A 16,045-nucleotide genomic window follows, 5' to 3' on the forward strand; every position below is an offset into this window, starting at 1 on the left:
TGAAAAGAAATAGTCCCCAGACTCTATGTCCTGCAATGAGGATTTGAGACTTGTGGCATCGCTTTTTGTGTCCCCTTTTAAAGCCACGCCAGGATCGTTAGCACCCACTGAATTGGCGATGGGACCACTATCCGAAGGATCCAAGGTAGGGGGCGCGCATAAATTAACAGGTGAACTCCCCCCCCCCCCCCATTTACGTCCTCACCAATTTCTCTAACTTGGGCAACTCCATGTATAGATAGTGAGCCCATGTTGAGATTACCAGCGTCACTAAGGTTGCATTCTTTCTCTCTCCCATCTTGTTCCGAGATAGGGTCCATGGTGGTCCTGTACCCTGTTACTACGGCAGGAGACATGCCCTGGGGAGATTGGAAGTCTTTCCCTTTATCTTTAACTTTCCTGGCAGAGAATAGTAGCGGTATAGTGCGCTTACCTGCATTCTCCTTCGGTTTTCCTCCTTTCCCCACAGAATCCTTGTTCGGCGAATTAGAGCCGCTTACTGTGCTCACTGTGCCTTTTGGTCCAGTACCAGCATTGGCCACATGAGGGCAAGTCCTCCCTCTCGCTGCTTTGGGAGGCATTGCTAACGCGACCCTATCCTCCCCTCTGCGGTCGCTGTGTTGTGTAGACGTCAGAAGAGAACGCCAACGCCAGCTCCGGGCGTAGCTCCACCAACAGTAACAATGCAGGCGGTGCTGCCTTGCCGAGATTGCTGCGGCCGCAACGATCAGCATACCGCGCCGGTGAGTTTTTTTCTCGTTTTTCCTTCGTCTCCTCTCTCTCAGGTGATCAGGTTAACAAAACCATAGTGTGGGGGTTTGAGCACCCGGGAGTAGCCAGCTCACACGTCCACACAGGTGGACGCCATCTTCCCTCGCCTCTGAACACTTGCAAGCGTTCCGAGCCAGACTTGATCAATAGGAATACCAAACAGCTCTCTGAAATCAAGAAAACCCTCTTGGGTGTTTGGTTCCTCATTGCTGCAGCTCCTTTCAAAACCAAACATGAATAGCAAGCTCAGCTAAAAGGCCACAACCTCTTTAAAAATAGGTGCTGTCTCAGAAGGTGGTGCCCTCAAGCATGTTCCAGAACTTGCACCTGCTGCCAAAGGAAAACAACAATGAAGTAATCAAATTCAGCACTAACAGATGAGTAATCAGGGACAGCAGGTCATTCAAGCATGTTCCAGATGTACACCTGATGGTAAAGGGAAACAATGTCACCAGAGTCAGCACAAAAAGATGAGCCATCAATTGATCATGTTCCAGAACTGCTACCTGCTGCCAAAGGGAAACAATGTCATCAGAGTCAGCACAAACAAATAAGTCACATAGTGAAGCCCCTTACTGGCATCAGTGTTAAAGCACATAATAACAATAAAGGCATTAAAGTAATTCAACATACCTTGTTGATATGTATTCAAACATTATTGGGAAACATGCTGTTGAGATGGACTTTTAATACTTGTTTAATACTTGGGGCAAGGAGTCATGACATTACTCACCCCTGAAAATCCATTAATAAAAGGGAAATAGAGACTCTCTCTGGCAGCTGTGAGCATGGATGTGTCGAAACAGGTAGGGAGCATGAATGGCAGTTGCGAGCTCCCAGGAATCTTCCTCGGGACCATACCCTTTCCAGGCAACAAGATACACTGGTTGGTGACCATGGCAAATTTTCATGACCTTTATAGCACTAACTTTGTACTCCCTGTGTTTATTTACTACACCGGGGGTGGTCGGGATAGAGATGAATTATGAAAAACAGGAGGAATCTTCATAGTCTGGGGTAGGTTAAGCTTAATGGTAGCTCCATTAATCTAAGAGTTTACTTCAAATAGCCCAACAAAACATGGGTGAAAATGATGACGGTATTAAAAGGTTAAATTGTTTTGTAGAGAGCCACACTTTGTTGTCAGGCAAGAAAGTAGGACCAGGCTGTCATCGATGGTCAGAGACATGTTTGTAACAGTACTTAATTTGAGCCGGTGGTTTCAGGTGCTCAGCACCGTCTCTTAATTGTCAACACCAACGCTTAAGACAGTCTGCCATATGGTGGTGGTGTTTGTCTGATTTAGAGATGAGAACAACAACATTTGTTTACTAATTCAATATACATTTAAAAGGACCAATACATGACACCCAAGCTATTGTTATAGCTTTGGAGGAATGGAATAGTCTGGACTGTCACACTTCTAGGAATGTGATGGTTAGTTGTGTTGGTATTGCCATTGGCAGCACTGGCAGGGGTAATGTGTGATGAAATCTGCAGTGGCCTCCTGACGAGGGTTCTGACACGTATGTTTTTATAGTTTGGCCTGCATGACATTGCAACGCATTGTCTGTGCTAGATGCTCCATGTGTTTGAGGCACGCGGTGAGACTAGGAATGGAACTGTGATGTAAAGGCTGCAATAACAGTAAGGACCTAGGATGATATCCATAGTTTGCATAGAATGGTGATATGCTAAAGACTGCATGATACGAGTTGTTGTAAGCAAACTTGGCTTCCCACAGTAACTCTACCCATGAGGAATTAGACCTGAGGATGAAGCAAAACATGTATTTCTTCAACTCTTGGTTAACCAGCTCAGTTTAGCCATCTGTTTCTGGATGGAAACTTGTGGAAAGATGAGATTGGATTTTCAAGAGAATGCACCAATTTTTCCAGAAACGGTAAGTAATTTGAGAACCTCGGTCTGTCGTTATAGTCTTCGGTAGCCTATGCAGATGGACCACATGATTTAATACCAGGGACACAGTGTCACTAGAAGAAGGAATACATTTGCAGGCTATAAAGTGAGCTATCTTGGAGAGTCTGTTGACTACTACTAGGATGGTAGTTTTACCATGATCCTCAGGGAAACTAGTGATGAAATCAAAGGAAATATCGTCCCAAATCTGGTGAGCAGTGCATACGAGTTGTTTAAGTCCTTTCTTTTTTGAGTGGTCAGATTTGACTTGACTACAGATGTCATTTTGCTTAAAGTAAGCAAAAACATCTTGTCCCCAGCCTGGCCACCAAAAATTGTGGTTTACTATTTCCAAGGTTCTGTTGTGAGGTTACATAGGCAGTGGGCACAAATACTTCCATTTTACATGTTCATGTTTAAAGTTGACATCTTTTCAAACATTGACTTTTAACAAACATTTGCTTGCGGACCGCATGAGATAGTGTACGCAGAAATCACTTGTTTACAGTTACAATTCTTCCCGCATGAGATAGTGTACTCAGAAAGCATTTGTTTACAGTTACAATTCTTCGTATGCACATTATCATCCTGTAGAAAATTCTGTACAAGGACTAGGTACACTGCACAAAATGTTGTTATTTGTTGTCCATTCAGTGACAGCTCTGGGTGGGTAGAATCAACAATGACAGCCAGACCAGAGGTCGGGCACAAAACGCATGGGACCAGTTTATTATTTAAACTGCACTATGCCTTTGTTTAGGCGGAAGAGCATACCCTGTACGGAAATGGACCACCTGCACACCACCTTAACAATTTTAGATTCTCACCCCTCATTTACATGAGCTATCTGAGGGGCCTGTGGTCAGTTTGAATCATCAGGAAGTGAGTACCAAACAGGTATGGCCTCAACGTCTTCAGTGCTCAGACCGCAGCAAAGTTTTTTCTTTCTATAGCACTCCACCTTTGATCCCTGGGGAGTATCCTCCTGGAGATGAAGGTTACAGGTTGGTTTAGTTCATCTTTAGCTTTGATAACACTGTCCCTGTGCTAAATTCTGAGGAATCTGTCTGAACGATATCTCCTGGAAGAAGTCAGGAGCCTTGAGCACAGGGGCTGTGTACATGGCATTCTTAAGGGAGTCAAATGCTTTTTGGCATGTCTCAATCCAAATCACATTTCTGGACTGTTTCTTAGACGTCAGCTATGTCAAGGGGCAACAATATTGTTATGTCCCTTGACAAACCTCCAGTAGTACTTAGTGAGGCCCAAGAAGGCTCTGACTTCAATCAGGCGATGATAATCTCTATCTTGGCCTGGAGAGGCTGCACCTTACCCTTGCCCACCAGGCGTCCCAAGTACACCACAGACCCCTGCCCTATCTGGCACTTATTCGCCTTGATAGTCAGGCCTGCCTGTTGCAGAGCTTGAAGCACACGATGGAGGTAAAAGAGGTGGTCCTTCCAGCTACTAATATAGATAGCTATGTCATCAAGGTAGGCAGCTAAGAAGGCCTCTATACCTATAAGGACCTGGTTCACCAACCCCTGGAAGGTGGCAGGAACATTCTTGAGTCCAAAGGGCATCACAATCAATTGGTAGTGGCCCTCTGGAGTGAAGAAGGCTGACCTTTTGTTGGCATCCTCTGTTAGGGCGATCTGCCAATACTCTGTTGTAAGGTCAAAACTACTTAAGTACTGGTCAGCACTAACTGGTCAATCAGCTCATCAGCCCGGGAATGGGACGAGCATCTGTTTTTGTAACTGATTTGATCCCCTCTAGTCCACGCAGAACCTTAGATCAGGCGTGGTGCCGGGTGGGGCAGCTTTTGGTGCCATTACCACAGGACTGGACCAGGGGCTACCAGAGGGTCCTAGCACCCCCAATTCCAGCATTTTAGAAACTTCACTCTTAATACTGACCCTCACTTTATCCAACAACCTGTAAGATTTATTATTAACAGGGAGGTTGTCCCCTGTGCCAAATCATGGGTATACAGGTGAGTAGTCCCAGGAATAAGAGAGAACAGAGAGGAGTTCCGTCGCAACATTTGGTGACGGTCTCTCTGCTGTTCAAGAGTCAGACTGGGGTAAAGGATTAATCCCTTCACAGACCCATCTTTCTCCTTGGGGTCTAAGAGGTCAGGGAGAGGTTCACTCTCCTTTTCTCCACCTGTCACCAACAGCATTGTGAGCTCAGACCTCTCAAAGTACAGTTTGGGGCAATTGACATGCAGCACCCTGTGGGGTTGCCTGGGGGTGTTGAGGTCCACCGGGTAGGTGGCCTCACCCTTTCTCTCAATCTCCTCATAGGGCCCAGTCCAACCGTCCTAGAGGGCCCTGGGTTCCACAGGTTCCATAGCCCACACTTTCTGCCCAGGCTGCAATTCCACAGTGAAATAAGTTTGGTCAGACCACTCTTTCATTACAGGCTGTCTGGCTTTTAAGTTTCCTGAAACTTGATTCCACAACTTAGCTATTTCATTTCTGAAGGCCAGCATGTGGCTCACTACATCTTGAGGAATCTTTCTGAGAGCTTGCTCCCACCCCTCCTTCACCAAACTCAGAGGTCCTCTAAGAGGGTGCCCATACAGAACCTCAAAGGGGCTGAAGCCAACTCCCTTCAGTGGTATCTCTCTGTAGGCAAACAACAGGCATGACAAGATAATGTCTCACTTATTCTTCAGGGCCTTAGGTAGGCCTCTAAAAATGCCCTTTAGGGTCTTGGTGAATCTTTCAACAAGCCTATTTGTTTGTGGATGATAAGGGGTGAAGAACATGTAGGTTACCCCACACTCCTTCCATATCAACTGCATGTATGCAGACATTAACTGTGTCCCTCTGTCAGATACAACTTGCTTGGGGATACCCACTCGGGTAAAAATCCCTATCAGGGCTTTTGCCACCACAGGTGCAGTCATGGTCCTCAGAGGGATTGCCTTTTGGTACCTAGTGGCATTATCTATCACAACCAGGATAAACCTGTTGCCTGATGCATTCTAGGGATTCATAGGCTCAACAATATTGACGCCCACCCAGTCAAAGGGTGTGCTCAGGACATGCAAGGGATTATGGGCCCGCTTTCAGCCTCTGCCCTGTCTTCCTACTGGTCTGGCATGTCACATAAGTCCTACAGAATGCCTCTGAGGAATTCTTGATTATAGGTAAATAAAAGTGGGGGACAGCCCTTGCAGAGGTTTTGTCTTGGCCCAGGTGTCCTGCCAGGCGAATTTTGTGAACCAGCTCCAGTAGGAAGGCCCTGTAGCACTGGGGGACCACAAGGGCCCTTGTTGTCACATACACAGGAGTCTTAAGGCTCACTGTAAAAGAGGTTGTCTTCGCAGTAAATATGATAACTCCCAGAGGCATCACCTGCTGCTTAGGCTTCAGCGTGTTGCCTCAGACCCACAAGGAGGAGGCACTCCCTCTATGCCCTACAAAACTCTTTGGTGGCCCTTCCTTCCACATGCCATCCATCAAGCTCTGGCAGGTCACCATGGGAAGCAATGCCCTCCTCAGTGGGCTCAGGGTTGGCCACCGCAGGTGCCCCATCCCCCTGGGAAGAAACTCAGGAGCTGGTTTATCACAGCCTCTGGCTTTCACTTTTTTGCAGATGACTGGGCTATTGTGGCAGGTCCTAGCCCTTTTTGACTTCCCTCCTGGGCAGCCATGGACCTTGTCGTAGCACAAAACCAGTCAGGTAACCCCAACATCTCCACAAGAGCCTTGAGCTCCTCATCTTTCCAGGTAGTGTGCTCAAGGTCATTACTAAGTAGACAGATCACAGGCGTGGCAGGGCTCACAGCAACCTCCAGAAGACCTATAACACCCTCAACACTCAAATGGAACAAAGGCTATTAGATAGTGACCCTCTCTGTTGTCAGCCACTCCAACTTGGTGGAATGCATTGGGAATCCCAGGCTCTGGGGACACTAGCTGCCTCCTCGCCATAGTCATGCTGGCGCCTGCATCCCCCAGATCCTTAACACCTTGCCCATTGATGGTCACACATTGCCTATACTTTGTAGTATTTGAGGGCACATGGATCTTAGGAACCATCAGCCTGTCACCCAGGGACAATAGGGTAACCCCACTTAACCCCCCCTCATTAACTGGATCAAACTCCTCTCTCAGCACTACACTAGCCCCCCCCCCCCTGGAATCTTTCCTCCAGTGGATGGTGGTGCTCTTTTTGAACACTTGCAATCTCCTTTGTAGTGTCCATACTCAAAGTACTCAGAGCACGCTAGAGTCTTGGGCTGCTGACTTTTGGCAGGGTAGTTTCCTTCTGGTGGCCAGATTGGGAACTAGACCCATTCCCCTGTGAGGTGTTTTGGGGGCCTTTATATTTTTATCTCCCCCCTGCTTCTTCTGGTGGGAACAATGAGTACCCTTTTGGAAGTTCCCCCCAGATGCCTTCTTGGACACTCTGGTGCTGACCCAGGTGTCCACCTCATCAGCAAGCTTCCTGGGGTCAGTAAGCTTGCTATAAGTCAGGTGTTGGCACAGCTCTGGAAAACAAATATCAAGCATATGCTCTTTCAAAATCATGTTATACAGCCCTGAATATTCATCAGCCTTGCTGCCCCACACCCAGCCCTTCAGTGCCTTGGTGGCATAATCCAAAAACTCCACCCATGTTTGTGATGAGATCCTGTGGTTGTCCCTGAATCTGAGCCTATACCTCTAAATGTAGGCAGCTGGCTCTCTATAGAGTGCACTGAAATGAAGTACACTGTGCAGAGAGTCCAGTGGATCCCCAATAGGTATGCAGAGGTAATGGCAGATAATTTGAATGCTCCTTTTGTGGTAGTGCGGGCGAGCACTTAGGCTTATTAGAGGGCAGTGCTAAGCATTTGTTGTCACACAAAGAGGCAATAAATGAGACACAGACTCAAGAAGAAAATCCGAGACCAATTAGGGAAAATAAACTTGTATCTTTAGATATATATTTTTAGAAACCAAGAATTTCGTTCACAGTTAATAATTGCTTTGTATGTCAACTGTTAACCGAATGCAGTTCAAGACACATGCTTACAGTTTTAAAACAACAGCGGTCAATACCATCAGGCAGTGACTGTCATGGTCAAAGGGAAGAAAGCATAGGGTTAGATAACGGAGTACCCCCAACAAATTTACCATCACAGTCGATGGAATCAACGCTACACCACACAGGCTTGGGAGACAACAGTCCTTCAGGGGAAGTTCTACTCCAGGGGAGTCAGGATTTTAGAAGTACCAGGTCTCCAACACAGCTGGCAGTTCTGGGTTACCTTGTTCAGAGGTGCTGGAGGTCTTGGGATGCAGGGTTGGTTCCTCACTGGCGGCGTTCAGCTACAGGTGTGGTGAGGTCAGTCTGTCGCAGTTGTGGTGGTCATGCCCAAGTTGCTGCTTTCAAGTAGTGGAAGCCGCCAGGGAGTTGGTACAAGCTCACAGGAGCGGGCTGTTTCCAGTGTCGATCACAGGTACTGTGAGGATCCCTCAGGCTGGTAGATGCTTTGTAGGAGTTGGTTACCAGTCTGGTGTCCAACAAACCTTGGCTGCTGCAACTTTTGGTTGGTGGGGTGAATCGCGTTGACGCGGTCTGTGCCTGTCTTCACCCCATCAGTCTTTTACCGGTGGTGTGCAGGAGACTAGCACCACTAGTCCAAAGTGAGGTCCCAGGCAATTGGCAAAGGTTGACAGGGTTTTGGGGTTCTTGGAGGTTACACGGGTTTCAGGTAGGGACGGCAGGCTGTAGTTGTCGATTCCTTTTGCAGTTGGCAGGATTTGACACCGGTTTCTTCTGCAGCAGGGCTCAGTTCCTGGTTCAGCAGCATGTCTTCTTACTTAGTCTTCTTTTGGTCCATGGAATCTGAAGTCAAGGTTTTGGAGAGAATTTAGGGGTGTTGCAAGGGGAGACAGGTAGTAGCAAATGGGCTATGTTAGACCTGGTACCATTGGCGTGAGTCTCCCTTCCATTTTTCACTGATTGCCTCCTCTGTTTTTGATATATTTTGCTGGTTTAGATGCTTTGGTCACTGTGCCACTGCTATTCAGTGCCACAGTGCAAGTGCTCCCTATGGTAAATTAATGTATTGATTAGTGACTCCATGATTGGATTATTTGATTTACCTGTCAGACCTTAGTATAGTACACCATGTGTGCCCAGGGGTAAACTACCATTACTACGCTGCCTCTACTTCGAATTACCTTTTGTTAGAATCTTTTACTTCACTGTTACAATTACTACGCATGCTTTTAGTACGCATGCTATTACTACGAAAATAGCGTTTCTTCACATGTACCATTACTTTGCCAAATACCGTTACTAGGCAACAGTTACTCAGTTTACAGGACGGGCGGGCAACCGGGACGGACATCACCAATGATTAAAAATACATTCGCAAGAGAAAGTTGCAAGGCAGCTATAATTACTTTACGAGGGTCTGATTCGAAGCAAGAACAGTGAATATGATATGACTGACGATATGTTCTTGTGGGCGAGAGTGAGGGGTGGGTAGAAAGAGATAGTTAATCAGTTTACAGGACGGGCGGGCAACCAAGACGGAGATCACAAAAGATTTTTTTTTAAACTTTGGTGAAAGTTATTTACTTTCTTGCATAAGGCATAATTGGCTTTATCCTTTGCCACACAGTTAAAATGTGAAGCTGATGAAGATAAAGTTAGTAAGCACTCATATTGTTGGTGATATAATGTAATAAAACAGTAAAATATTTTTTTATATATAAAAAAAAGGTTCTGGAAAATGAGGAAGATTAGCATGAATGATAGATGTACAGGTAAGAAAAATAAAAAAGTGGATTCCGTTTCTAGGAAAGTAGAATTACATTAAACGTAAAAAGGAGGCTATGTAAAATTAGTAAGATAAGCATGCAAGTTAGCTGTACAGATAAATAAAATGAAAAAAAAAAATTACCTTAGTCGAAGAACTCTCTGTCTCTGTGGTCCATAGGTAGGAGAATGAGTAGAGGTTAAGAGTAAGTAAAATAGACGATGAAATGAATGAATAAGAGGTCCGAAGTTTGGTGTCGGAGTTTTGATTACGGGGCGTAAATAAAAAAAAGGCAGAATCCAAAATTCACCGGCGAGCAGCAAGGCAAGTCCTTTTTCTATTTTTATGAACATTCGAGAACGTAGAGGCAAAAACGGAAGAACGTTATTTGGTTAATCAAAGCAGAAAGGAAGATAAGAATAGAAGAGCGCGGAACAGGTAAGAGAATTAAATAGAAAAATGTATTTGTTTGTTGTGGGAATACATGATAGAAGGAAAGTGGAGGGAGGACATTTGTATTAGTAAGGTGTATAAAAGAAAACCGTCTATAAATAGTAACCGTCCCTGGGGATAGGTTACTATTTCAAATAATTTATAATAAAAACGAGCATAAAATGCATTTTATATGTATGCAATATATTTTAATGTGAAGAAAGCATATTAATTACATTTCGAAGCAGTTGCGAACAAAAAGCATGCGCAGTATAAACCTGCGTAGTAATAGTATTTGCGAAGTAAAATCTTCGTAGTAAATGGATGCGAAGTAATGGTATGCTAAGTAAGGACACATATTCGTGCCCAGGGCCTGTAAATCAAATGCTGCTGGTGGGCTTGCAGCGCTGGTTGTGCCACCCACAGAAGCAGCTTGTAAAATGTGTCTCAGACCTGCAATTGCAGAGCTTGTGTGCAGTCTGTAACTGCCATGTCAACTTGGCAAGTGCACCCACTTGCCAGTCCCTAAAGCTTCACTTTTCTACATATCAGACACCCCTAAGGTAGGCCCTAGGGCAGGGTGCATTGTATGTAAAAGGTAGGTCATGCCCTGATGTGTGTGACATGACCTGATAGTGAATTACAGCCCATTTAATTTTTCACTATTGCAAGGCTACCTGTCCCCATAGGCAAGAATGGGCAGTTTGATTATAACATCTTATAATCCGAACTGACCCAGGGAACTTGGTAGAAATTCGAGTTTAGTATGCCTGAACTCAGAGTGATAAAATACATCTTGTAGTGAAGTTGGTTTTAACATTCTGTGTTTGAAAATACCAGTTTTAGAAAGTAGGTATTTTATTGCCTAACCATACAGCCTGCCTCTGCTAGATTGTGTACTGTATGTCTGGTTTTGTGAGTGACAGAGGCTGGGGGGCTCCAGGAGACAGGGTGAGTCAGCACAGGGCTGAATAGACCTATCTGCATGTAGAGTGGTGGGAAGAGTAGCACCTGGGCCTGAATAGGGCTGTGCCTGCCTTCCACAATGCTGGCTCCACCTCCTGTGGTGTGTCTGAGGACCCTGGCCCACACTGACAAAGGAAGAAGGTGTACACTGCCAGAATGCATCCAGAACTGGTTTGAACTAGGTACAGGACCCTCTGCCTCCAGAGTACAAAGGATTTAGTGGTATAAATATGGGGGCCCAGACCACAAATTTTTAGATCACTTCTGGGAAAACAAGACAAACCTTTGCCAAGGAGAAGAACCAAGGAAGCTGCAAGAGTTTGGACTGCCCCTCTGCCAGTGTGCTGTTTGCTGGGTTGGGCTGTAGTGGTTTCTTCATTGCCAAGGAAAGGAGAAGGAACTTTTAAGGAACTTTCATAATCTTGCAGAATATATCTCCAAGGGCTTGTACTTGTGCTTGCCTCCTGCTGAAGTCTGAGGGCTACAAGACTTCACCACCAGCTCCCCCCTGAATTTCCTTGCTGGGAATTCTGTCTGCAGAAGTCTGCGTGTCGCTGGGAGCTGGAAGCGCAACTCAGCGAGAAGAAGCGTGTTGCCGTTGCAGCTTTGCCGTCGCATCGCCGGAGAAGCATGTCGTCGTCGCAGAGGCCGCCACCCCATCACCAGAGAAGCGTGTTTTTGCCGCAGTTGCTTGCCGTCGCATCACTGGAGAAGCGTATCACCACCGCAAGGGCCGCCGCCGCATCATCAGAGAAGCGTGTCTTCGTTGCAGTTGCTTGCCATCCCATCGCCAGCGTGTCGCAGGGCCTGTTGCGGCTCAGAAGTTGTCGAGTTGCCGCACGGCCGTTGGTCTTCACGTCATCGCATCGCATCAATGGCACCATCTTATCGCATCGCACCGGATTGTCGCATTGTGGCGCCATCTTGCAGCATCGTAACCGGAACGCAGTACGAGAATCAACGTATCACCTCCTCGCCGGTAAGGAACAAGACGCATCCCCTACTCTGCGCAAGCATTGAGGAGCGACGCATCGCCTCCCCTGAAGCAAGGAACCGACACATCACCCTCCCTGCAAACCTTTTGTTTGTTTTGCGTTACGCATCTAGGTAATTTTGTGAGAAACGTGTCGCATTTATCATCAACCTGAACTAAGTTACTTCTACCATCTTTAAGTCTATTTTGAGTACAGTATTGTGGACTTTTGTCAGTTGTGGTCTTGTGTTAAGTCAATATAAAGAATAAATATTTTTATACAACCGGTTTAGTGTCCATTTGTAGTGTTTTCACTGTGTTACTGTATGTGTTCGCAAATGCTTAACACACTGCCTCTGAGATAAGCCTGCCTGCTTGTGCCAAGCTACCAAGGGGGTGAGCAGGGGTTATTTTAGAAGTGTACCCCCTTACCCTGACTGGAAGCAAGGGTCCCTATTTGGTCAAAGGTACCTACCTCTGCCAGCTAGAGACCCCCAGTTCTAACATTGGTGGTCAGCGGTGAGGATTCTGGACTTGCATTTGTGATTCATATACAGTAATTGGTGTACACTACTAGTGAGTGCAGACCAAATGCAACCACATACTTTTTTGGTAGGATTCTTTTTCCTTGGACTGTTGTTTTTTCTGAGAACTGCCAATTCTTATTGCCATGAGCAGACCAGCATCTGTTGCATTTATGGATCTAGATTTTGAGGAAGAGAGGTTGGAAACCTACTATGTGAAACAGCGAAAGCACTTCTGCAGAGAATTTAAAGTTGCTACTCCAGGCGTTGCCAAAAAGTATGAATAATAAAAAGGCACTGAGGGCCTGGGTGGAAGCAAGAAATACCCCTGAACTGGTGGTGGAGCCAGTTGGGGATGCAGATGGGCAGCTGGATAGGCCATTGGTTCCAGCCAGGGAAGGGGTACAGTCCCCGCCTGGCAGTAGCGTCTCTTCCAAGGACCTGTCCCCAAGAGAGCTCGAAGACAGGGAGAGAAATAGGTTGCACAAGCTGGAGATGGCCAGGCTCAAGATGTAGGGTCAAAGGGACCTAGAGAATAGCAGGTTGTCCTTGGAGAGAGAGAGAATGAGATTGGAACATAACAGAATGTTGAGGGAGATAGAGCTCAAAGCAAAAAGCCTAGAAATCAATCTCTCTGGTGGCAGCGCACCACCTGTGCCTGCAGAAGACAGAGACCATATCCCCAAGGATGTCATCAAAGAACTCCATAGACAGGAAGATATTGGGCAGTGGTTTGCAGCCTATGAGATAGCAATGTTGGCCCACCAGGTCCCTGAGAAGGGTTGTGTAGCGGGGTTGTGGGGCCGCTTTGTGAGTGATGGGAGGTCTACTTGTTAGACCTACCCAGTAAGAATAGGATGTCTTATGCCCACATGAAGGAAGCCCTAATCACAAGGTATGGTATAACCCCAGAACTGTATAGACAGAGGTTTAGGAATTGTAAGACACTGGAGGCAACTACCTGGGTGGAGTATGTGTCTTTCTTTTGCAGAGCTATGGATGGTTGGATGAAGGGTAGCAAAGTGGATACTTTTGAAGCGCTCTATGATTTGTTTGCATGGGAGAACTTGTCTGCTAATTGTTTTCCAGAGCTATGCCAGCACCTTATTGATAGCAAGTTAACTAACCCTAGGAAGTTTGCTGAGGAGGCGGACCTCTGGGTCAGCACCTAGGTCCACAAGGGTCACGTGGGAGACTTTGCCAATTGTGGGCAGGGTCCCCAGCAGAGGAATGGGGGGACAAGGGTAAACATAGGAGGTTCCAGAAAGGGCCCCAAAGTAATTCCCAAGAGAACCAAGGGAAGGGTTCACAGCCTCCCCCTGAGAAAAAGCAAGAGGCCCCGACAGGTAAACCTATTCACAGGGTCCCCTCTAAGTGCTTTACGTATGATCAAGTGGGCCACCGTTGGTATGATGCACATTGTCCCATGAGGGGTTCCAAAGCACCACCTCGTGCACCACCCCGTCACATGGCGAGTGTAGCTGTGGGGGGGGAGGAGACGGGTGTCCACATTGGGTGGGGTCCTGCAGGGATGTCCCTTGTCTCTTTAGGAGACTTTGAGATGGTCCCTAAGACCCAGCTGCCTGATAACACTAAGAAGTACAGGCAGTGGGTGACCATCAATGGCCATAGGGTGGAAGCTCTTAGAGACACCGGGGCTAGTGTGACAGCTGTCAGTTGCCGGCTGGTGTCCAAAGAGCAGGTTATCCCCCATGCATTCTTCCCTGTAGTTGCCACGCACAACTCAGCCTGTGTGAGGTAGCTCAGGTTCCCTTTGAGCGGGGAGGGTCTCAGGTACTCTTCAAGTAACTGTGAGGCTAGCCATGCCTGTTGATTGTCTGTTGGGCAATGATTTAGAGAGCTCTCCTTGGGCTAAGGTGGAGAGAAGGTCTCATTTGGAGATGTTGGTGTCACGGGGTCACTCCGCAGGATCCATACGCAGTGATAAGCTCCACCTCCGGACCTGCCAAACACCCTGGTGGTCAAATACGTACAGGGTGTTTGGTGGATACGGCGAGGGAAAAAACCCCTAACAAGGGGAAAAACCCAGGGAGGGAAAGGAAGGGGCAGCAGGGAAGGGAAGCTGAAAAACAAAGCACACAGTTTAGTGAATACAATACTTTCTACTCTCAATATATCTCACTAAAGACCAGAGCTTCACCTGAGCCAGTACCTTTAGAGCGGCTATACCGCAGCGTTCCTTCCTGGCACCTTCCTCCCCCTCCTCATTAAGTGAAATGCCCCAACATTAATCATCTCCAGCGGGGTTCTCTCCAGGTAAGTTCCTGTTACTACGCCACACTAGAAGCTCTTCTGAAAAATAGGGATCAATAACGTCTAGCTATGTGAGGTATATATTACTCCATATACACCCACGTTTATCCACATTCATATTTGTCCATCCAAGTCTATCAACACGGGAGGGCGTAGGAGCGAACTACTGCCATCCGCGCTGTATTCCTTATTCGGCCCCAACGGTCTCCGATACCTTCGTGACGGCAATGAGGAGGAATTCCCTCCCTCACACTCCGCCCCTTGCAGGTGTCGTAGAGTTATGCGGGCGTCAACCTGTTCCCCTTCTCTCAGAGAGAACAAAGGACCCTGTCCCGGACTTCGCTCCCCGGCACCCCAGCCTGCTCCCTGGTACCTGCCCGAGCGTCTCGCTCGCAAAAAACCCCGACCTGGGGCTCTCCAAAAGCAAACGAATCCTCTCTCCCTCACTCAGGAGTCTGGATCCGCTCTCCTGCTGGTGCCGCGTCTCGTGCAGCCTCCGGATACGTATGAACTGAACTCCGCGTCTCCGTCTCCCGCCAAGTCCACTTGAATCACGAACAATTTCCCTACCGGTCTCGCCCCGCTATATCCTTCCGGCGACCGGGGCTTCTGGGATTTGTAGTTAAAACCCACGGAAGCATGGGGGTTGTAGTCCAGGCAGGCGCCTCGACTAGATCCTGACAGTACGTCCTCCTCCCCTGCGCCTTCTAGGCCCAGGTTTGGAAGGGAATTTCCGATGAAAGGAAGCTACTGTCCTTGGTGCGTGCACGTTGTACCACGGTTCCCAAGAGTCCTCCTCCTCCGAATAGCCCTTCCATGCCACTAAGTACCATAGCACTCCTCTGCGCATCTTGGAGTCCCTGATGGACCTCACTTCGTATTCCAGCCCTTCTTCGCCTTTCACTGGCGGTGGTGTTCTCCTTTGGGATGTTAGAGCTTTCTTCAATAACTGAACGTGGAACACCGGATGGATCCGTAGAGTGTTTGGTAACTTTAGTTTGTAAGCCACGGGATTGACCTGTCGCACTATTGGATAGGGGCCAATAAATCTTGGATGAAAGATGCTTCTCATCTTGAACCGAAGGTTTCTGGTGGACAGCCACACCTTCTCTCCTACCTGAAACTGAGGACCTGGAGTTCTGTGTTTGTCCTCCCAACGCTTGTATGTCTCTTTTGCTTTTTCCAAGTGTGTGTGCACGTCCCTATGCATCTTTCTCAAGGCACGCAAGCGTTCCCTCAAGTTGGGTTGGTTGTCCCCTTCTGGGGGGATGTCAATGGGCAAGAAGCGGGCGTTGTAACCGTAAGTGGCTCTAAAAGGGGACATTCCCGTTGAGCTATGTCAGGCATTGTTATAAGCCAACTCGGCCATCCATAGTAGATCCACCCACGAGTCCTGCGCTTTCTGTGCATAAC

The sequence above is a fragment of the Triturus cristatus genome, chromosome 8, assembly GCF_964204655.1.
Source record: "Triturus cristatus chromosome 8, aTriCri1.1, whole genome shotgun sequence".
Lineage (NCBI taxonomy): Eukaryota > Metazoa > Chordata > Amphibia > Caudata > Salamandridae > Triturus > Triturus cristatus.